At 35.0% G+C, this 19,236-nt stretch overlaps 2 long non-coding RNA genes across 2 annotated transcripts; one reads left to right on the top strand and one right to left on the bottom strand.

The window, feature by feature from the left end:
- Positions 1-424: 424 nt before the first annotated feature.
- LOC148782107 (uncharacterized) lies at positions 425-15,192 on the bottom strand. The gene is made up of 3 exons (XR_016055419.1): positions 15,040-15,192; positions 14,808-14,954; positions 425-1,350 (listed from the first exon to the last, which is right to left on the bottom strand). It is a non-coding gene; the product is annotated as an uncharacterized LOC148782107 (long non-coding RNA).
- LOC148782108 (uncharacterized) lies at positions 474-1,696 on the top strand. The gene is made up of 2 exons (XR_016055420.1): positions 474-654; positions 723-1,696. It is a non-coding gene; the product is annotated as an uncharacterized LOC148782108 (long non-coding RNA).
- Positions 15,193-19,236: the final 4,044 nt, after the last annotated feature.

Raw genomic sequence — 19,236 nt, 5'->3', positions numbered from 1 at the left:
ACCTAGGAATATTTTTGCGACCCTGTCCCTAGAGGGCAGGGCAGTGTTCAAGCCAAAGCGAGGGCACGCACATATTCAATCACTGTCTCCCGGCTTTCTGTTCCGTGAGTCACCTAAGTATCTGTTTGGTCAGTCACCTAAGTACTTCCTCATAGTTAACTGCTTGCTCGAGGGACCTACTCACCAACCTAAATTAAAAATAGAAAATTGAAAAGGCACCCTGAATTTATCTACATGAAAAAACTCACGTCCTAGGATTGAAGAAGAATCGGATCAACTACATGTACATGTTTAAAAACTGAAAATCAACCTTCTTTTCTTTGTTTTTTTTCCCTAAAAATAATGGTTGATGATTCTAAACCACATCCCAGAATTTTCTTAAAAGAAAAAAAATAACAAAAGCACGTTTGGTTCACGTTAAACATTTTCATATGAAACAATTATTCTCCTTTTAAGTAATGTGAGATTATTTTCGTACCAATTCGTTTTAGTGCATATTTTCATATTTACATACAAAAAGACTTGGACCTCCTCCAATCTCCGCACTTCTTCACAATCTAACACAAGACAGTCCTCAGATTCTTAACACAGGATACAATGGCTTCAGTTTTCCATGCGTTGTGCCATTTTTTCTCTACTCTTTCACAAGAACAGGTATTGACAAAATTCAATCTCGTTCTCTCTCTCTCTCTCTTCAATCTCTTCTCTCCCTCTTTTTGCAGGAGGATGAGTCCACTACACAGCCAGATTCGACCAATTCGAGCCCCAAAACCAAAGGATTCCGAAGCCATGATGCATTTCCTGATGATGATCTGACAACCAAGATTTTAGCCACCACATCTAACCCCTCAGCTAAGTGCAAGCCTCCGAACTGCGCCGACAACCACCAATATTTTGGGTCAAACTTCGTCCAATCGTCCCCAGAATCTGGACCATTTTCTCCTGAATCTACAAACCAAATGCGTGCTCCGGTAGACATAAAGCCCACATACAAAGCTATAGCCCCCTTGGCCGTAGCCATGGCACCATCCGCCTTTGCCTTGGCCATGAGACTTCCACTTAAATCTAACCAGATATATGTCTTAGCAGCACTACTGAATATTTACCTGGTCATTTTTATGATATCAGTGGAGCTCGTTGTTCTTATAGTCTTCATCCCCCATTCCATTACAGGCATGGTGGTAATGAAGGGCCTCCTAGGTCTTGGAATAGGCCTTTTTTCCGTGGCTTTTCCACTTCAAGTGCTGCTTTCTCTGCCGCATAACATATCCTGGCTCGTCGGCCTGCTTTGTGGGGTAGCTGTTTTCATGGCTGCCTTCTTATTCTATCTCACTATGAGGGTCCAAGGAGCTGCCAAAGAAGAAAGAGAGAATATAGAGGTATGAGAGAGAGAGTTAGTGTGTGTGAGAGAGGGTGTTTCCAGGATTAAGTTTTATGTGAGTGCAGTATGAAGACACTTGTTGGACTTTATCATCTGTGTTCTTCATCAATGTGTTCTTTATGCTGGAGAGAGAGAGAGAGAGAGAGAGAGAGAGAGAGGTGTGTTTCCAGCCTTTAAGTGCTGTTTGAGTGCAGTGTGAAGACTCTTGATAGACTTTATCATCCAGGTTTTACATCTATGTTTTCTATATGCTGGAGTGCTTTGAATAAGTTGGACTGTTGGTTTGAGCACAGTGAAATCTATGATTTCCAGGCTTCCATGTGTGTTACTTTATGTGTGTTGAAATCTATGAATTCTTAGGTATATTGTCGAACTATGAAAATCTTTGTGGTTTGCTTTTTCTAATTTTCTGCATTATTTTTCTCTCCTTTTTTATATTTTCTCTTATCCCTCTGCATATCTTCTTATGTTTGTAGTCTGTTACAGCAAAAGAGCAATAATTTCAATATTCTTAAATGGTATTAAGGCTCATATCAAGAGATAAGCACTCTGTACCCCCAACAAATAGTTGGACATTGATGTAAGATCAAAGCCACCGATTAAATTCTATTATGGGAGCATATTGTTTGTACACTCCCTCCGGTAAAATCGTATTTAGAGTTAGATTGACAAAAGACTCTCAAAGTTTTGTATGGTCAGATCTGTGGGTTTAGTACTAAACTAGATTGCAAAATGTAAGACTGGAAAAGATCCTCAGAAGTAGCTCTCTTGCCCAAGTACAAGTGTATAATGTGCGGGAGCATCCTATATGCGCTAAAAAGTTAATTGAATGCCTCATTTTCTCCAAATTGCTTGCAGGAGCCTCTTCTACTGCCCCAACACTGTAGGGTTAGAAGAAACTCGACCACAGATTCATGGCTTTTCCTTATTCTATTTATTAGTTTATTATGGGTGTGTTCCTTGATGTAGAAAGGCTTTGCTCTGCTGGTTATTTTTGAACTGCAGGATCAAGAGCTGCATCTGCAATGTTCACATTCAAAACCCTAGATATAACTGCAGTCCAGTTGTCCAATTACCACTCTAACTTTATAGCTGCCTGAGACTCTCACACTCTCTCTGAAAGCCTAGGCGCCTAAGCTTCTCCCGATAAAACTCATCTAAACAAACCCCTCTCTTTCTCTACCTCTCTCTCTCTCTCTCTCTCATTCATGAAGCTCTCTCTTGCCACTGGTTATGATTCTATGGACCTATCTATCTAGTCTCAGTTGGAGCTCTCTCTCTCTCTCATCTCAAATGAACATTTCTCTTTTCCCACTCGCTATGGTTCTATGGACCTCCTATCTCTTTACCCTCAACTGAAGCTCGTTCGCTCTCTCCCTCACTCTCTCTCCCCGTACCTCTCACAATTATTATTAAAAAATATTTTTGTTATTTTGTTTAGAGGAAACTTTCCTTGGTGTTTTATAGGGTTCAATTTATTTGATTAAGTAGTTGTTACATTTTTCTTTTTAGTAACTTTAGTTAGGGTTTTGGCCAGGAGATCTCTTTGGAAGGGAAAATTGACTGGACTTACTTCATACAAATATGGTAAGCAAATGCAATTTTTCGAGACTTCAACGTACTAGGCCAGTCGAGTTGGAAAAATCGAAGGTACCTCGGCATAGAGATAAAACCGAGAAGGGCTTAGTTGGTTAGATTTTGATGAGGTCAGAGTATAGCCTGATGAGAGCCGAGGGACTGTGAGATCCTTGTGTATGATGATTGGCCTTTAGAGACTGGGTTAAAACCTTATCTTAATATCACAACATGATATGTACATAGATAACCATATTTTGATAGTGATCTACCATTGAAGGTGAAGCATGTACAAGTGCGAGAGATTACCCTTATGCACCATAAGGTTGTAGTTGCATCATGGTTTGGGGGACCGTAGTTTTGTTTCTCGGAAAAAACCTGAAATCCACATACTGGGATTATATCCCCTAGCCCATTGGTTGACTTATGCGGTCCAATCAGGAGTCGCTATAGTGGACTGTGGGTCATGAGAACTCCTAGGTCAGTTTAAGAAAGCTAGTGTGGATCGTGGTCCATTGTTGAAGGTGGAGTGCTCCAGTTTACTGATAATTCCTAGACCTATACGGATTCAATTTCCATCAAAATTAATTAGTTTTAATTAATTTTATATTATATGTGTTTTTCAGAATACTTATTTGAATTTTTGTGATTATCTTGATATTTTATTTTTGTCATTTGAATTTATAATATAAATAAAATCAATTATCAATGTTTCAAATAAACATGAAAAATAAAGTTTTATTTCTAAATATTCTAAAATCAAATTAATATTTAATAAACACATGGGGGACCCACCATGAGGAGTGAGACCCACCTTAAATTAAATACATGGGAATTTGCATGGAGACCTCCAATGGTCACCATGGGAGGCACGCCCCACTCTACGGGTGTTGCTTTCTATTTTTATTTGCTTTGAAGTTCACGACATCCAAATTGAGTTTTATCTTTTGGGAAGTTTTAAATTGAAAGAAGGTTGAAAATTCAAGATGACAAGTGTAAGAGAATTTTATACAAGATTGTATAAATAATGAATGAATATTCATAAAAGAGAAGTCATAGAAGTATTTTCCTTATTTACGTATTTGATGGGAATAAGGTTCTAGCATCTGTTTTGAATCTTGATAGTGGATCTAAGAAATGGATGACTCAAATCTCTCATCCCACAAGTCTCTTTAGATTGATAGTCAATATTTGACCCTACGAATTGAGGCAAACCCAACAGCATAAAAAATCTATAAAAAGGTGACTCTTCCCTTTTACCAAATCTCTAGACCTCTTCTCTCTTCTCTCTCTCTCTCTCTCTCTCTCTCTCTCTCTCTCAAAAGATCTATCTAAAAGGGGGCACGCCCCAACCTAAGATTTCTCTCTCTCTCTTCCTAAGTTAACAAGAGGGGTACACACCAACCTAGCAATATCTCTCGCTCTCAAGCAAACCTAAGGGGCACGCCCCTACCTAGTATCTCTGTCTCTAGAGTTTCTAAAGGAGCACGCTCCAAGCTATGATTGGTTATTGATTTGTGGGTAGTAAAGTGGAGCATCCCCTAGCTAGTAGATCTCTTCCTCTCTCTTTGATTTCTATCTCTCATCACTTGAGCAAGACTAAGTCATTGACGTATTAGATAATTGGTTCTAGATCGAGATCCATATGCATTTGAGAGAGTTTTGCCACAAGTAGGAGAATCAAGAGATCGATCATAGATCCCGTGAACCATCAGAAGGAAGAGACTCGACGTGAGCTGTACTGAGCCCGGTTGAGGTAATCTCTGCCAATTTTAATTATTTAAATTTTATTTTTATGTTATGCTCTTCTATTCCCATAAAGCTATGAGTTATATTTTTTATTTAAGGAATTATATTCAATAGTGGTAGTAAGTGAGTGGTCTTGCGATTGGTCATTGTGAGTGGTCTTAACGGTGTAACAATAAGAAAAATAAGAAAATGCTTAATTTATATACACCGTGCTTGAATGCATACTCCAACTTTCAAATAGATCATGATTTTGATTTTATCTTGTTCTTTTTTTGGCTTTCTATTTCTTTTCCCCCATAAATTGGGCCCCTAATTTTATCTTGTTTCTTAATTTTATAGATTCATGGTTTCACTTTCGTTTTTTTCTAGAGATCATAGCCTCACATGGTTGGATGTTTAAAGTTTTAGAGAATTTTTTCGTGATTTGCACCTCGGTGAAGTTTGACTTATAAACTAATTCCAAAGAAATAATTGGAATAAAATAGATTTTGGCTTTATGGCGAGGTCGGGCTCGTTACTAAACACAAAGGTTTCAAGCCCAAACCAGCCCTCACCTTAAAACAATTTGGGGTGGGCTCGGGCCAATCTTGGCCTATTTCCACTATCTCTACAAAGGAATTAATAATTTGGTTTTAATAGAGTATTTGAGGTAAAATTAATGTGCTGTGGTTTTTGGCAGGTGTCGACACACAAAACATATGACACTCAAAGGTTATTTTTTAGGTTGGTGTTCGAAATGTCCTCACTATATAGAAAACAAACACTTGTCGTTGTCCTTGTGACGTAGGAAGGACCCAATTATGACCATTTGTTTTTCTAAGGAAATTATGTAATCAACATGGAATGTACAATCAATATGTATGGGAAAGCAAGGTATAGTATCTTGTATTTTATATTTATTATTTTGTATTTTATGTTCTTGTATTTTACAAGAACAAAGGAGACATACATAATTGTACAAACTATCTAGGGATCAAGCTTATGAGTCATATTTTGACGCACTAAAAAAAGTCATTGAGTAACGACTAAGGCATGAAACCAGTATATATGAAAACCAATTTGGTTTTATGCCTGGAAGGTAAACAATTAAAGCCATTTTCCTACTTAGGCAACTGATTGAGACGTTTAGAGCGAAGAGAAAAGACCTCCACATGGTCTTTATTGATCTAGAGAAAGCTTATGATAGAGTACCTTAATAATTGATTTGGTGGGTGTTAAAACAAAAAGGTGTCTCTAGCCACTACATCGATTTGGTAAAAGATATGTACGATGGAGCGCTAACTAGTGTACGAAGAACTAGTGGAGTGACGAGCGAGTTTTCATTGACAATAGGTCTACATCATGGTTAGCATTGAGCCTGTACCTCTTTGTTTTAGTTATGGATGAATTAACTAGGTACCTACAAGATGAGGTATCGTAGTACATGTTGTTCGCATATGACAGTTTTGATTGATGAGACCCGAAATCGTATCAACACAAAATTAAAACTTTGGAGGGATGCTCTAGAATCTAAAGGATTTTAAATTAGTTGAACTAAGACAGAGACATGGAAGGCATTTTTACTATTAATAGGAGTAGAGGCGAGGAAGTGATTAAGATTGATCACTATGAAGTACAACAAAGACCGCATTTTCAAAATCTTAGATCGATGATCCATGAAAAAAGAAAGATCGCGGAAGATGTCGCACACAGAATTAGAACTGGGTAGGCGAAGTGGAGATGTGCAACTGAATTTTTATGTGAACTCCACATACCAATAAGGAAGAAGGGTAAGTCCTATATGATAGTAGTCAGACCATCTTTGATTATGGGGGTGGAATATTGAGCGGACAAAAACAATAAACTTATAAAATAAATGTAGCGGAGATGAGATGTTGAGATGGATGAGTGACAAGACAAGAAATAATAGAATTTGAAATGAACCTATTCGAGAGAATTTAAGCGTGGCACCAATAAACAATAAAATGAGAGAGAGTAGAAATAGCTAGACTGGCCATGTATGGCAACGGCCAAGTACAACACTGTTAGGAGGTGAGAGTTAGTTCAAGTGGAAGGACTCAAAAGGGCAAAGGGTAGGCCCAAAAAGATGTAGTTGGAAGTAGTTTGAAAAAATATGAGGACTTATGGCCTCACTGAGGATATGACATTTACTAGAGTAGAATGGAGAACCAAGATTCATGTAGTCGACCCCAATTAATTAAAAAGAGGCTAAAATGATGATGATTAATGTTATATATATATATATATATATATATATATATATATATATATATATATATATATATATATATATATATATATATATATATATATATATATATATATATATATATATATATATATATATATATATATATGTTGGACATGATTTCTATGTTGCCAGCCCTCATATAGATCATGAATATGAAAAAATAAAATAAAATTGAATACTTAAAGGAAAAAGTTTATATATGGTTGCAAACTTAAAATGTAGAATTATAGATGCGCCTAAAAAATCCATCGAAAAATGTTGTTTTAATGTTGAAAAACCCCCTAAATAATCATCTCAACATCAAGATATATGAATATGAAAATAAAAAATATTTTTAGTCCAAAAAATAGTGCATCTTATAACATATTATCTGGACCGTCCATTTTCATGATTTTCATATACTTATAGAACTATTTGATTTTGACCATTTTGGGCGTTTAAAATTTTATTATTAGCTTCAAAAATAGATTTTCAGATAATCCAAAGAATTTTTTATGCTTAAGTTACATGTTATGACAAAATTTGGAGGTACGCCTTAATTGGATTGTTTAAAATTGCAACCTTATAGAAACCACACCAATATTAAAAATAATAATTGTACTAAAAATATATCTGGACCATTAGTTACACTTCTTTTTAGATGGACCACCTATTTACATCCATCTTTGAGATGGATACTTTATACCTCTGGACCGCATATTGTAGAAATGCAACCTGTATGAAACAATTTTCCATAAAGGTTTATATTGTAGAGATTGATTAATACACAGAGAGCCTTCTTAGAGAAACGAAATACTCTATCATAGTATCAGACTTACAAACTAATAAAGAATTATCTCCATTACTATGTAAGTTTATTCCCATAATCCAATATAACAAAATGTACCATCATTTTAATAAAAGAATTAAAAAAAATTCTCACATTTTGAACAACACAACACAACTGATCGCAATTTCATTGAACAACACTTGTAACCTAACCAAAAATATATAAAAGCAAAACGAAATTTATTGAAGATCAAGCATTTTGTTAAAGATGAACACCCACCATACAATATCAAATACCACACGTACATGACATTTTCTTATTTTAAATGTATTTTAGTAGAAACCTTAAGTCACCAAAGTTCATGTAAAGGTTTTATAGGAGTACTTGAGGACAGAGAGTTCCCATTAAATAATTTAATATGCATGAAAAAAATGCCAAGGCTTTATAAGAGTACTTGAGGACAGAGAGTTCCCATTAAATAATTTTATATGCTTGCAAAAAAATGCCAAAGCCAGAATATAGCTACGACATTCCTTTTTTTGGGTAGTTTGGCGGAATCGAACTTGAGATCTAACGCTGCTAACCACCCAAGCCCAAATCTGATTCCTGAATAGAGGTATGGTAATTACACAAAGAGCAACTATTGCCTAACATCACATGAACTTCAAATGCACATGAATTCTCATCCCATATAATATCAAGCCAACAAGATTATAGGCTTATGTAGGAGCATATCTTCTATTCATTTCCATGGGAAAAGCCTCGACCTAGAGAATAGCCAGGGTTTCAAATTTTGAATTTTAAGGATATAACTGCCTCAACCTAGTGAGCAACCTCTCTCTCTACATACGTTTTTGTTGTAAACAATAATGTAATAAAATAGAAGAAAAGAGTTTATATTAGCATGTAACCTAGTATTGTTAAAGTAAGGTGTACCTAAAAAATACTTTGAAGATAGTATTCTAACTTTGGAGATCCCTCAAGTTGATCATATTGACATTGAGATATGCGGATATGAAGGAAAAAAGATTTCAATTCTTAAAAATAGTGCATCTTGTAACAAGTTATGTGGACCATCTATCTTCAAGATTTATAAGTGTTTATGGAACTACTTGATCTATACTAGTTTAAAATTAAAATTGTTATAATTAGAGATAAAAAATAAATTTTCAAGATATCTTAAGGTTTATGACACCAAAACTACATCTCCAAGCAGATTTCAGGCCATACTTCTAGAGTATAAAGAGTATAAAGAGGGCACCTCATACAAACCTCACCCAAATTGAAAGAGCCATAATTTTAAAATAAGCAGTTCTTGGTGTTTAGCAGTTCAAAAGTCTTCTCTTTTTAAATAAACATATGTTGATTCTAAAGGGATACTACAAAATTTCTAATAAAAGAATCCTCCAATGTATGTTTTTTACTGGACAGTTATATTGTGTTCTCCCTTGAGTGTATGATATACACACTTTACAATCAATCTCGAACAGTAACCATAGTATAATAAGATGGTAACGTGATTTTTACAACCCACATCCAGCATGTATGTTAATTTTATTTTTACAACCCACAATAACCTTAATTTTTACAACCCACAACCAACAGTAACCTTAATTTTATTTTTGTTAATTTTATTTTTAAAGTTTGGTAGAATTCTTAATTTTATTTATTAGGGTTAACTATTAAAAATAGGATTTTTGGGTTTAGTTTGATAAAGTCTAATTTTATGATGTATGCTTTACTTAGAAAAAATAAGTCCGTATTTTTTAAGGCCAAATCTTTGTCGTTTGAAAGAGTTGGTCATCATTTATATTCTAAGAAATATCCAAATCTTTGACTTCTTGTGATTTCTTTCATGATTTTTATTTCTCTCTAAAACACGGATATTTTTTCCGGGTATTAGTCACCGGTAATTTTATACTGCGTCACAAACTGAGGGTATGGCCCTTATAGAGTGACATGATGGAACATAATTTGTCTAGCAGTCCACAAATAAATCTTGATGTTCTTGAATGTCTTTTTTTTTTAATTTGGGAGCTTTATATTGGTTGTTAGAGACGGTTGATCTTCTCTTGTAATAGACTTTTCTTGTTAGGTTTCTTATCAAGAAAGCCCATAACTTACATAGTAGAATTGAAGGTTATCATTTGCTTCAATCACTTAGGAGCCCATGTATCGTGGCAAGTGATCCTAATAATAGTTACCAGGAGCACCCAACTAGGGTGGCGCTCCCCCTCAGGGACTCAGCTCCAGTGCTATGTGGCTGGGATCTCATCTAGAATCCGTTCCCAACTTTTTGAGAGCTTGCTCCTATTTTTATGATTCTCGACCCCATTCACAGTGGAGCTGGCTCCTTCTACCGCACGGATTTCGCTCCCACTATTCCATGAAATGCGTTCTCGAACAAATTAGATCCCCGCTCCCAGAATTTTAAGATCACGATCCCTACGTTCTCGGAACTCCATCCTTAGGGAGGATCCCACCATGAACAAAAATAGAGCCACTCACTATTAAAATAGTTTATCAGCTAAAAAATACGTAGAAATTGGGCCTCCAGGACTTAAAGCAGCTATTCTAGCCCTAATTCCAGATGGGTAATTTTTGGGTACTCCATTAAAAATGTTAATTTACTTTTCAAATCTTTTAGAAAGGTTTTTCATTTGAACTCCTATAGAAAACCAGTCACCCTAATTCTTGACTTCGTTAATGTCAACTTTTATAAAATACCTGAAATCTCCTTGTATAATCAAGCTTTTATGGTTTCCCTGCAAAATTAACAACTTCCCATTTGATGTTTCTGCATCTTGCTTGAGTTTTTTTTTTAAAAAAATGGAGCTTGAACTCTTCTCCCCCTCTGTCAAGGATATCACCAAGCTTCACAACCATGGAGTTGCCTGTAATCTAATGCATCGTTTTTCATTGAAGAATTTAGCTATTTTCAGAGCTTGTTTGGTGTTTGGGAGATCATCATAGAGGTCCCCAACTGCCAGCAAGTGAGGTTTAGATGGGTATGAAGTTTTTTGTTGCTGTTGTGCTGTCAAAGGAGAGAGAAAGAGTCCACCCAGTGTGAAGTCAGACGAATGTGTTCATGAAGTTAGACAGTGACAAGAGCACAATTTGGCAGATGGATCCATTGGATTAGGGCTGCGGAGGTTGAAGAGGTGCTGATTGTTTGGTCGAGAGAGAGAGAGGGAGAGAGAGAGAGAGAGAGAGAGAGAGAGAGAGAGGACAGGTGGAGATTGGCTCCAAGTTAAGCGGAACGTGATCCAACCTTGAATGGAGCTCGATCAATTCTTAATAGGAACGCATTTTTCTTAGATGGGGGCACGACTCAACTTTAAATGGGATTCTATTTCTGTTGTCAATGGCTATGCGATCTTAATGAACATGGGAATATGATCCCATTTTACATGGAATGCGTTCCTGTTAAATAAGGACTCGATCCCAATGTATCGGGAACTCGCTCCCTGTTCATATGGGATCTCGATCCGCAACTTTTACCCTCACTAGAACACGCCCCCTGAGCTTCAGTTGTTTAGGCAGCCTCGATCCGATGCTCCCGCTCCCTCTCCAGCTCCTGGAACCAGAGTCGTTCCTGCTCCCTCTCCCAGTAACTATGATCCTAAGATATATATATATATATATATATATATATATATATATATATATATATATATATATATATATATATATATATATATATATATATATATATATATATATATATATATATATATATATATATAGGAAAACTCTTCCCATTGTCTATAGACGATAATGAATAGTGATTTCACCTACTCTAATCATCGTCCAAAGTTCATCGCATGGTCATGATTGTTTGGTAGTGTTTCATTTTTCGTTTTTTTTACAAATCAGAATGATTTGAAATTTGGAGCATATGTACATCTTAATGAGGCGCACCTAACAAATATATAAAAAAAAAATTTCATGAAAAAAAATTGATCAAAATACCCCCAAAACATTTTGGGGATATTTTGGTCAATTTATTTCATGTAAAATAATGTTTTGATATTTTTTTTTAGATTTTCCTATTTTTTATCAAAAGACATTTCAAATTTTAAGTCATTCTAGTTTGTAAACAAAAAATAAAAAATAAAACACTACCGAACAATCGTGACCGTGTGATGAACTATGGGCGGTGATGAAGGTATGATAGATCACTGTTTACTTTCTCCTATAGACATGTTGTAGTATCTTCCATATATATATATATATATATATATATATATATATATATATATATATATATATATATATATATATATATATATATATATATATATATATATATATATATGGGTTTCGTTAGGCTACACCACTTGGTGGTGTAGACCCTTAAAGTGCTCAATATTTTTGGACAATAAAATACCTTTGAGTTGTAATACAAAATTTTTCAAGTAGGGGAATTTTTGGTAATTTAAAAGGGTAGAATAGATATTTTTATAATAAAATAGTGGTATACTTTTAGTAGTTAAAAACAATTAATACATCTTGTGGGTGATGTCACACACTGTATCGATGATGTCATTGTCCACTATTGTTAATAAATGTTTTTGTTTCTATTAAAAATTTCTAATTTATCCTTGACTAAAATACTCCTAAACAAAAATTTTCTATACCATAGAATAAGGGTATATATATGAACAGTCTTCCTAACGTCTATAGGAGAAAATGAACAGTGATTTTGCCTACCCTCATCACCGTCCAAAGTTCATCGCATGGTCACGATTATCCGGTAGTGTTTCATTTTTTATTTTTTTCTACAAATTGAAATGACCTGAAATATTAAAAAAATAATTCATGAAACAAATTGACCAAAATACTCCGGAAAATTTTCGGGGGTATTTTGATCAATTTTTTCATGTAAAATACTTTTTTGATATTTTTTTTAGATTTGCTTATTTTTTATGAATACGCACTCCAAATTTCAGATCATTCTGATTTATAGAAAAAAATGAAAAAATGAAATACTACTGGACAATCGTGACCATGCGATGAATTTTGGACGGTTACAATTACAAAAAAAAAAAAGAAAAGCTTGCAATAAATTGTGCAAAGACATAAACGTGTCTCTCTACTCTTCCCTCCCACCTTCATCCCTACCACCGCCTCTCTTCCTCTCCGACTTCCTGCTCCTTGCGCCCATTCCCTCATACCTGCCCCATCTCCTCACTCTCTCACTCCTCTATCTCAACCCTTCTCTTCTCCCAAAGGAACCTCTTAGAACCCCAAAATCATCCCATGCTCTTCTCTGCCATCCCTTAATGTCTATAACGAAGGCCCAAAGAAAGCATCCGCAAAGGGTTCATAGAAAACGTAAATGTCAGAGAGAGAATGGGCAGAAGCCAAAAGGTTCATAGAAAACGTGCCTACATCAAAAGGTTCATAGAAAACGTGCCTACATAAAATGATTTAACTGTATTAGAAGCTTTACTTGGATCTTATATGAGGAAAAGTTTATATAAAGTTGCAACCTTAGAATTACAGATGCACCTCAAAAATCTATCAAAAAGGATGTTTTAATGTTGAAAAACCCTCTAATTGATCATCTCGATGTTAAGATGTATAAATATGAAAAAACCGTTTTTGAGTCCCATAAATAGTGCATCTTGCAACACATTATTTAGACTGTCTATTTTCAAGATTTTCATATGTCTATAGATCTACTTGATTTTAACAATTTTTGGAATTTAATATTTTCTAATTAGATATAAAAATAGATTTTAAGATAATTTTAAAAGATTTTTATAACAAAATTACATATTATGATAAAATTTGGAGTTGCGCCTTAATTGGATTGTTTAAGGTTGCAACCTTATAAAAACCGCACCCAGTTCATATTAACGCTGAGTTGGATTTATACCTGAGCATTTTTAATTTTGAATCCATTTCTTTTTTTTCTAATTAATGATTTCACAGTTCAAAGGGGCACATGCCTTGTGTTTTTTAGGTAATTGCAAATGCCTTGTGTTGCTTTGAAGCATTTGGAGGCCCAATTTGCCGTCTTGACACATGAACTAGATTTGTGAATTCATTTAAACTTGTTGACACAGGCACCATTTATGGGATTTCTACTCCAATTCATGGAAATATATTGGCAGTTTGTGTTAAATATTCGTTGAGGTATTTTGTGCTATCTTTGGGGGTGAAGGGCTTGGCTGTACTTGTATGTGATGTGAGATAGATAGAGGGGGAAGCTTGCAGGCAGGGGTGGGTTGAGCGCAAGATCAGGTAGAGAGAGATAGAGAGATGGCGATTGCTGTTGACAGGAGCGTTAGAGAGGCGGAGGAGGGATGAAGGTGGGAAGAGTAGAGAGAGAGAAAGGACTCGGGATGTTCTTTTTTAGGCCCATTTTTTTTACTAGTTGTTAATCTTTCCCTATTTTAATCGTAACGGTCGGCGTACGAGCTTGCTAACCGCATCCTTTTCATATATATATATATATATATGGATATATATATATATATATATGGATGGATGAAAGAGACTACAAAACACCTATGGGCAAACAGTATTTTTATCCATAGGCTCGACGTCGTCCGATTTTTTCAGACGGTGTGGATTAAACGCTGTCACGGACATAACATGTTTGTGGCGGTCCGTCATGGATGTAGCATGTCCATGGTGAAATTTTTTTCACGCAAATTTGACACAAAATATAAACAGAGACCGCTACGGTCCTCATAGGTCGGTGGCGATTTTTAAACAAAACCATCACGAACATAGCATGTTCGTGACGAGGGTGAAAAAACTGTAGCACTGTAACACTGTAGCACTTCCTAATAAATGCAGGGTGTGGTTTGTACAAGTCGGAGGCCCTAGCCAATTCAAGGGAAGTGCATCTTCAAATAGTGCCAAAGCATATTGTTTCAGTATAAAAAATCTTTGTGATGGTCTGAAAACGCATTTTCCTCTCTAATAATAAAATTCAAAACTTAAAAAATATTGTAAATCTAGCAGATCTGTGAGCACTTGAAAATTGACGATCTAGATAATATTACAAGATACACTATTTGAAATGTACTGAAAATAAAAAGTTAATAAAAGTTCGCAGTAAATACCCTTTTTACTCCATAGCATATATTAGAGGATCTTTAATCTCTCTTAGTTCAACTTCAAACTTCTTACTCCCTTAACATCTCTCTCCCAGTAAAGGTTAACAACTTGAACTTCCCACCATTAGCTGTGCTGCAAAGAAGGGAAGCCTCCTTGCAATGACAAATTGAAAGAAAGAGTTATGAAACAGTCAATCAAAATTAACAGAAGATAGATAATATTTATCCACCAATGTACCTAAAATGCCAATGTAAAAGCTGCGAAGGTCTCCATTGCTCAGAGTCACAAATGCTTCTCATGATCCCAAGTCAAACCAATTGAGAACTGTACTGAAATTTGAAGCCATTGAAGTCTCAATGCAAGGGAACTCATCGGTAGTTCTCATATTTTCAAGGCATGGGAACTTGCATTGAAGGCTCCGCCTATTTTAAAGTCCTTTCTACTTTTTATAATAAGATGGGCTTTAGTGTGCCCGCTGGAGCACATTATGTACATACTCCCTCTTACAAAATATCTACTTAGAATTTTTTTTTTTTTTTTTTAATCTAAAGTTTTGGGATCTTCATTAGAAGCATTATGTGAGGAGTGCAATTTGTACAAAGCCTAGGCTCTAAACAATTAAACTAAAATGCACATTCAAAGAGTGTCAAGAAATGTGGTTTCAATACAGGGAATTAGTGTATAGGCTCTAAACAATCAAACTAAAATGAAAATTCAAAAAGTGTCGAGAAATGTGGTTTCAATACTAGAAATCTTTGTGATAGCCTTAAAATCTATTTTCATCTCTAATTATAAAATTTCGAGCCTAAAAAATAATGTAGATTGAGAAGATCTATGAATACTTGAAAGTCTTGAAAATTGACAGACTAAAATTGCATTACAAGATCACTATTCCCAAAACTTGAAATCCATTTTTTTCTCATGTTCATGCATCATGATGTCGAGATGATCAATTTGAAGATATTTGGGCATCAAAATAACCTCTTATAATGAAATTTTGATGTGCACCCTAATTCGATAAACCTTTTCCTTCTATTAGTACTTTGAATAAAAATAGGATTTTCAGTAACATAACATTAAATTTGACTATCAAAAAATTAGATGATCTCTTTCCGGTCTAACTAGGTTATTTTTCCACGCATATATATAATGTGCATCTTTTTATTTGCTTATTCATTTATTTAACTAATGAGGTTGGTTATTAAGTTGAGGAGGTTCCTACTCCAAAGTTTGAGATCCTGACAATACATCAAGGCTTTAAACAAGGGAATTAGTGTATGATGTGCTCCCGCAGGAGCATATAATCTTGCAATATCGTTCTTTATAATATGATCCATCTCTAGCAAGTCAACCAATCGTGGTATGGCATTTTCTTGTTATAATATAAAATAGCATCTATATATATATATATATATATATATATATATATATATATATATATATATATATATATATAAATAAATAAAGAGAGAGATGAGGTATATCGTTTAGAATACCTCATTTTGCATATGTCTAATGGATTAGATTGAATTTGAGTTATCGAATATTAGACAACTATAATTGTTTTTTAGTTTATTTTTTATTTTTAAATAAATGCATATAATATTTCATTGGGCTTAGTGGGTTCTTCGAAGAAGTTACATCCCCAAATTTTAAGACATAAAAGTTGCTCTGAGTTTTAGGTGAGGAGTATTTTTTCATAAAATGATCTATCACTATTATAATATGATCAATAGTTATATGAACGAACTTGCTGTGGCATTTCTCTTGTCATAAAATATAATAACATCAGAGGGTTTGGTATAGCATCTTCCATTATTTTGTACAAGTCAACAAGAGGGGATCAAGTCTACATTAGACCCCGCGTAAACATGGAGGCTAATTCTTTACCTAACTGAGGTTAATGGAAACATACACTCCAATCCATGATCCATAGACCGTAGAAATATATGGTCATGAGCGTCTACCACTGTCCAATCGATGAATGGATGGTTATGGAAGGAGAAATGGACTTCCTGCTTGGTCATCGTATGATATCTCATTGTGGCTCCGGTGGATATCTATCCATTGGTTGTGTCGGCATTGTGATTACGCTTGCAATCTAAGATTTTCAATGGTCATATGGATCATAGTATGTTTTTGAAGAAAAGTATTTGGCGAATCGGCTTACTCATGAGTTCACACTATTAATTCATTTGTAGGTGAGATCCAAGAAATTGGAGTCCCAAAACATTGATCAGTTGACTTCAGAAGAGTTAAAAAGAATAGTCCAAAATAATACAAAATAGACGACATTTAGAGTTTAAAATTTACTTATTTATTTATTGTTTTCATGTTCATGACCGGTTAGATAATGGACCTGCAAAATTTTGGATTCAAATCCATCCCCAAGAAAGATTTTTGGTGGTTACACTCATTGTAACTGTTCCTCACACTTGAACCCCAACCTATATTAGGAAAGGGATTTTCCTAAAAGTAAAGGAGGATTGCAAAGAATATAACAGTGAGAGATAAAAACCATGGTTTTAAACCATTGAATCCAATCTACGCTCGACAAAGTCTGGAGATAAATCAACTTGGATGGATTGGGAAAGTTGTAAAACGAACCTTCAAAGCACGTTCATAGATAAAAGAAAGCGAGTCTTCACTTTTATGACAAGGCTAAGTTGGGTCCCACCCTCTTGCAAGTCTCGAGTTTCTTTGGCAATTTTTCTTTCTATTATTTTTATTTTTGGGTATTTCAGTGGTAGGAATCAAATTTGAGATGTAGCAATATTTGAAGTCAATTGATAAACACTCAAACCCAAGCGCAATTCCTTGCTGAGCGATTTTTCAAACTGTGAAATACTGAAATCAAAACAAAACACATGCACATTTAATATGACGTGCACAACTATGCGCGCTTTGAATGCACTGAAGCAAACACGTGTGCTTGGTGTCTTAGTAGAGTTGAAAAGATAATGGATGTCGATAATGCCATTTGTTAGGATTTAAGAACTCTTTTAGATGCGGAAACAAAATTCTCAAAAAGTTGGATCTCATTACGATCATGTACTTAACTAGTTAGAAACAAAATAAGAAAAGATATAAATAAGAGAGAGAAAGAACGAGATCGACAAAGAATATACGTGGTTTGACAATAGTGCCTATGTCTACAGATGATAAACAAATATTTCTTTCATAGAAATTACTATGGTTTACCAGAGATTTATAGATTAACTACTTAGCGGTATGAAAATTTTAGAGTACTATATCTTTCAAGGTGCCATATTCTTTTTGAATTATTAGATATAGTGGAAACTCTCAGATCCCAAGCCTTAAATTGATTTTTGTTCATCAGTTGCATTCGTCTATTTTATTTATTTCTCTATGGTTTTTAGGACATTCATCACCAATAAGGGTCACAAAGTCCCTCGGCTCTCATCTAGGCTTACTTTGACCTCATCAAGGGTTGGTTAACCTACTAAACCCTTCTCAATTATTGACAAATATCATTTGCCTAGAATGATCCACAAGAGAACCACACTCTCACTGAGTTTATGTTTTACTACATAAAATGATCATACAAGCTCTCATAATGCCTTTAAAGGCCATTTAAACCCAACATTTGCACTTGGCCTTTGGAGGCCTTACAATATTTCTTTCTCACATTCTCATCCTCCCAATTATAATCTCTCTCTTTCAAGCATTTTTCACTTATTCTCTCTTATTACAGTAATCATGGCTTTCGCTATCAATCCTTTCACAAGGGATTTATGAAGGCAACGGCTCTTTCTCTTTGCTGCTCGGGTCTCATCCCGAATATTGTTGTAGTCCATCTTTAATGTTGCATTGTGAATCATGAACCTGTCACAAAAGATCGTCCATACCCTCATCGCACGGGGTTGAATCTTTAGGGGCTTAAAGAAGTTCTCCAATCAAGCTGCTCCCTTATGTAACCATACAACTAGAGCCACACATCCAGGTTCCATAGGTGAACAACAATAGGTTGTTCTAGCTGGCCCGTCAAACACAATAAGGTGATCCCACTGGAATATTGAGTTTATCTAGATCTTTCATAATAGGATACCTGTATATCTGAATATCCAAGCTACTAAAAATAATCATAGGATTGTTAACAGCTCCCACTCAAACATAATATATAAAAAATATCATCTCAGCATTCTCATGCATATGTCATGAGGTAATATAACAAGTCTCATACCAAATAGTAACTTAATGACCGTTTGGTTTCGCAAAAAGCTAAAACCATCCTGAACCACAAAGGTTCAACCATACTAGTCTTCTTGGTAGTATACCTATATAAACCAAGTTATCTAACCCACACAACACATGTCAAGGAGACCTAGCAACATGGCCATCCTATGACATACCATATAGTTCATAGTCTTAGATAATCGAGGATTCTAAATAATACAAACCCAGATCACATAA

This window comes from Amborella trichopoda, chromosome 5 (assembly GCF_054954075.1).
Source record: "Amborella trichopoda isolate Santa Cruz 75 chromosome 5, AtrichopodaSantaCruz75HAP2 v2.0, whole genome shotgun sequence".
NCBI lineage: Eukaryota > Viridiplantae > Streptophyta > Magnoliopsida > Amborellales > Amborellaceae > Amborella > Amborella trichopoda.
This window is presented reverse-complemented; position numbering and strand designations above follow the sequence as displayed.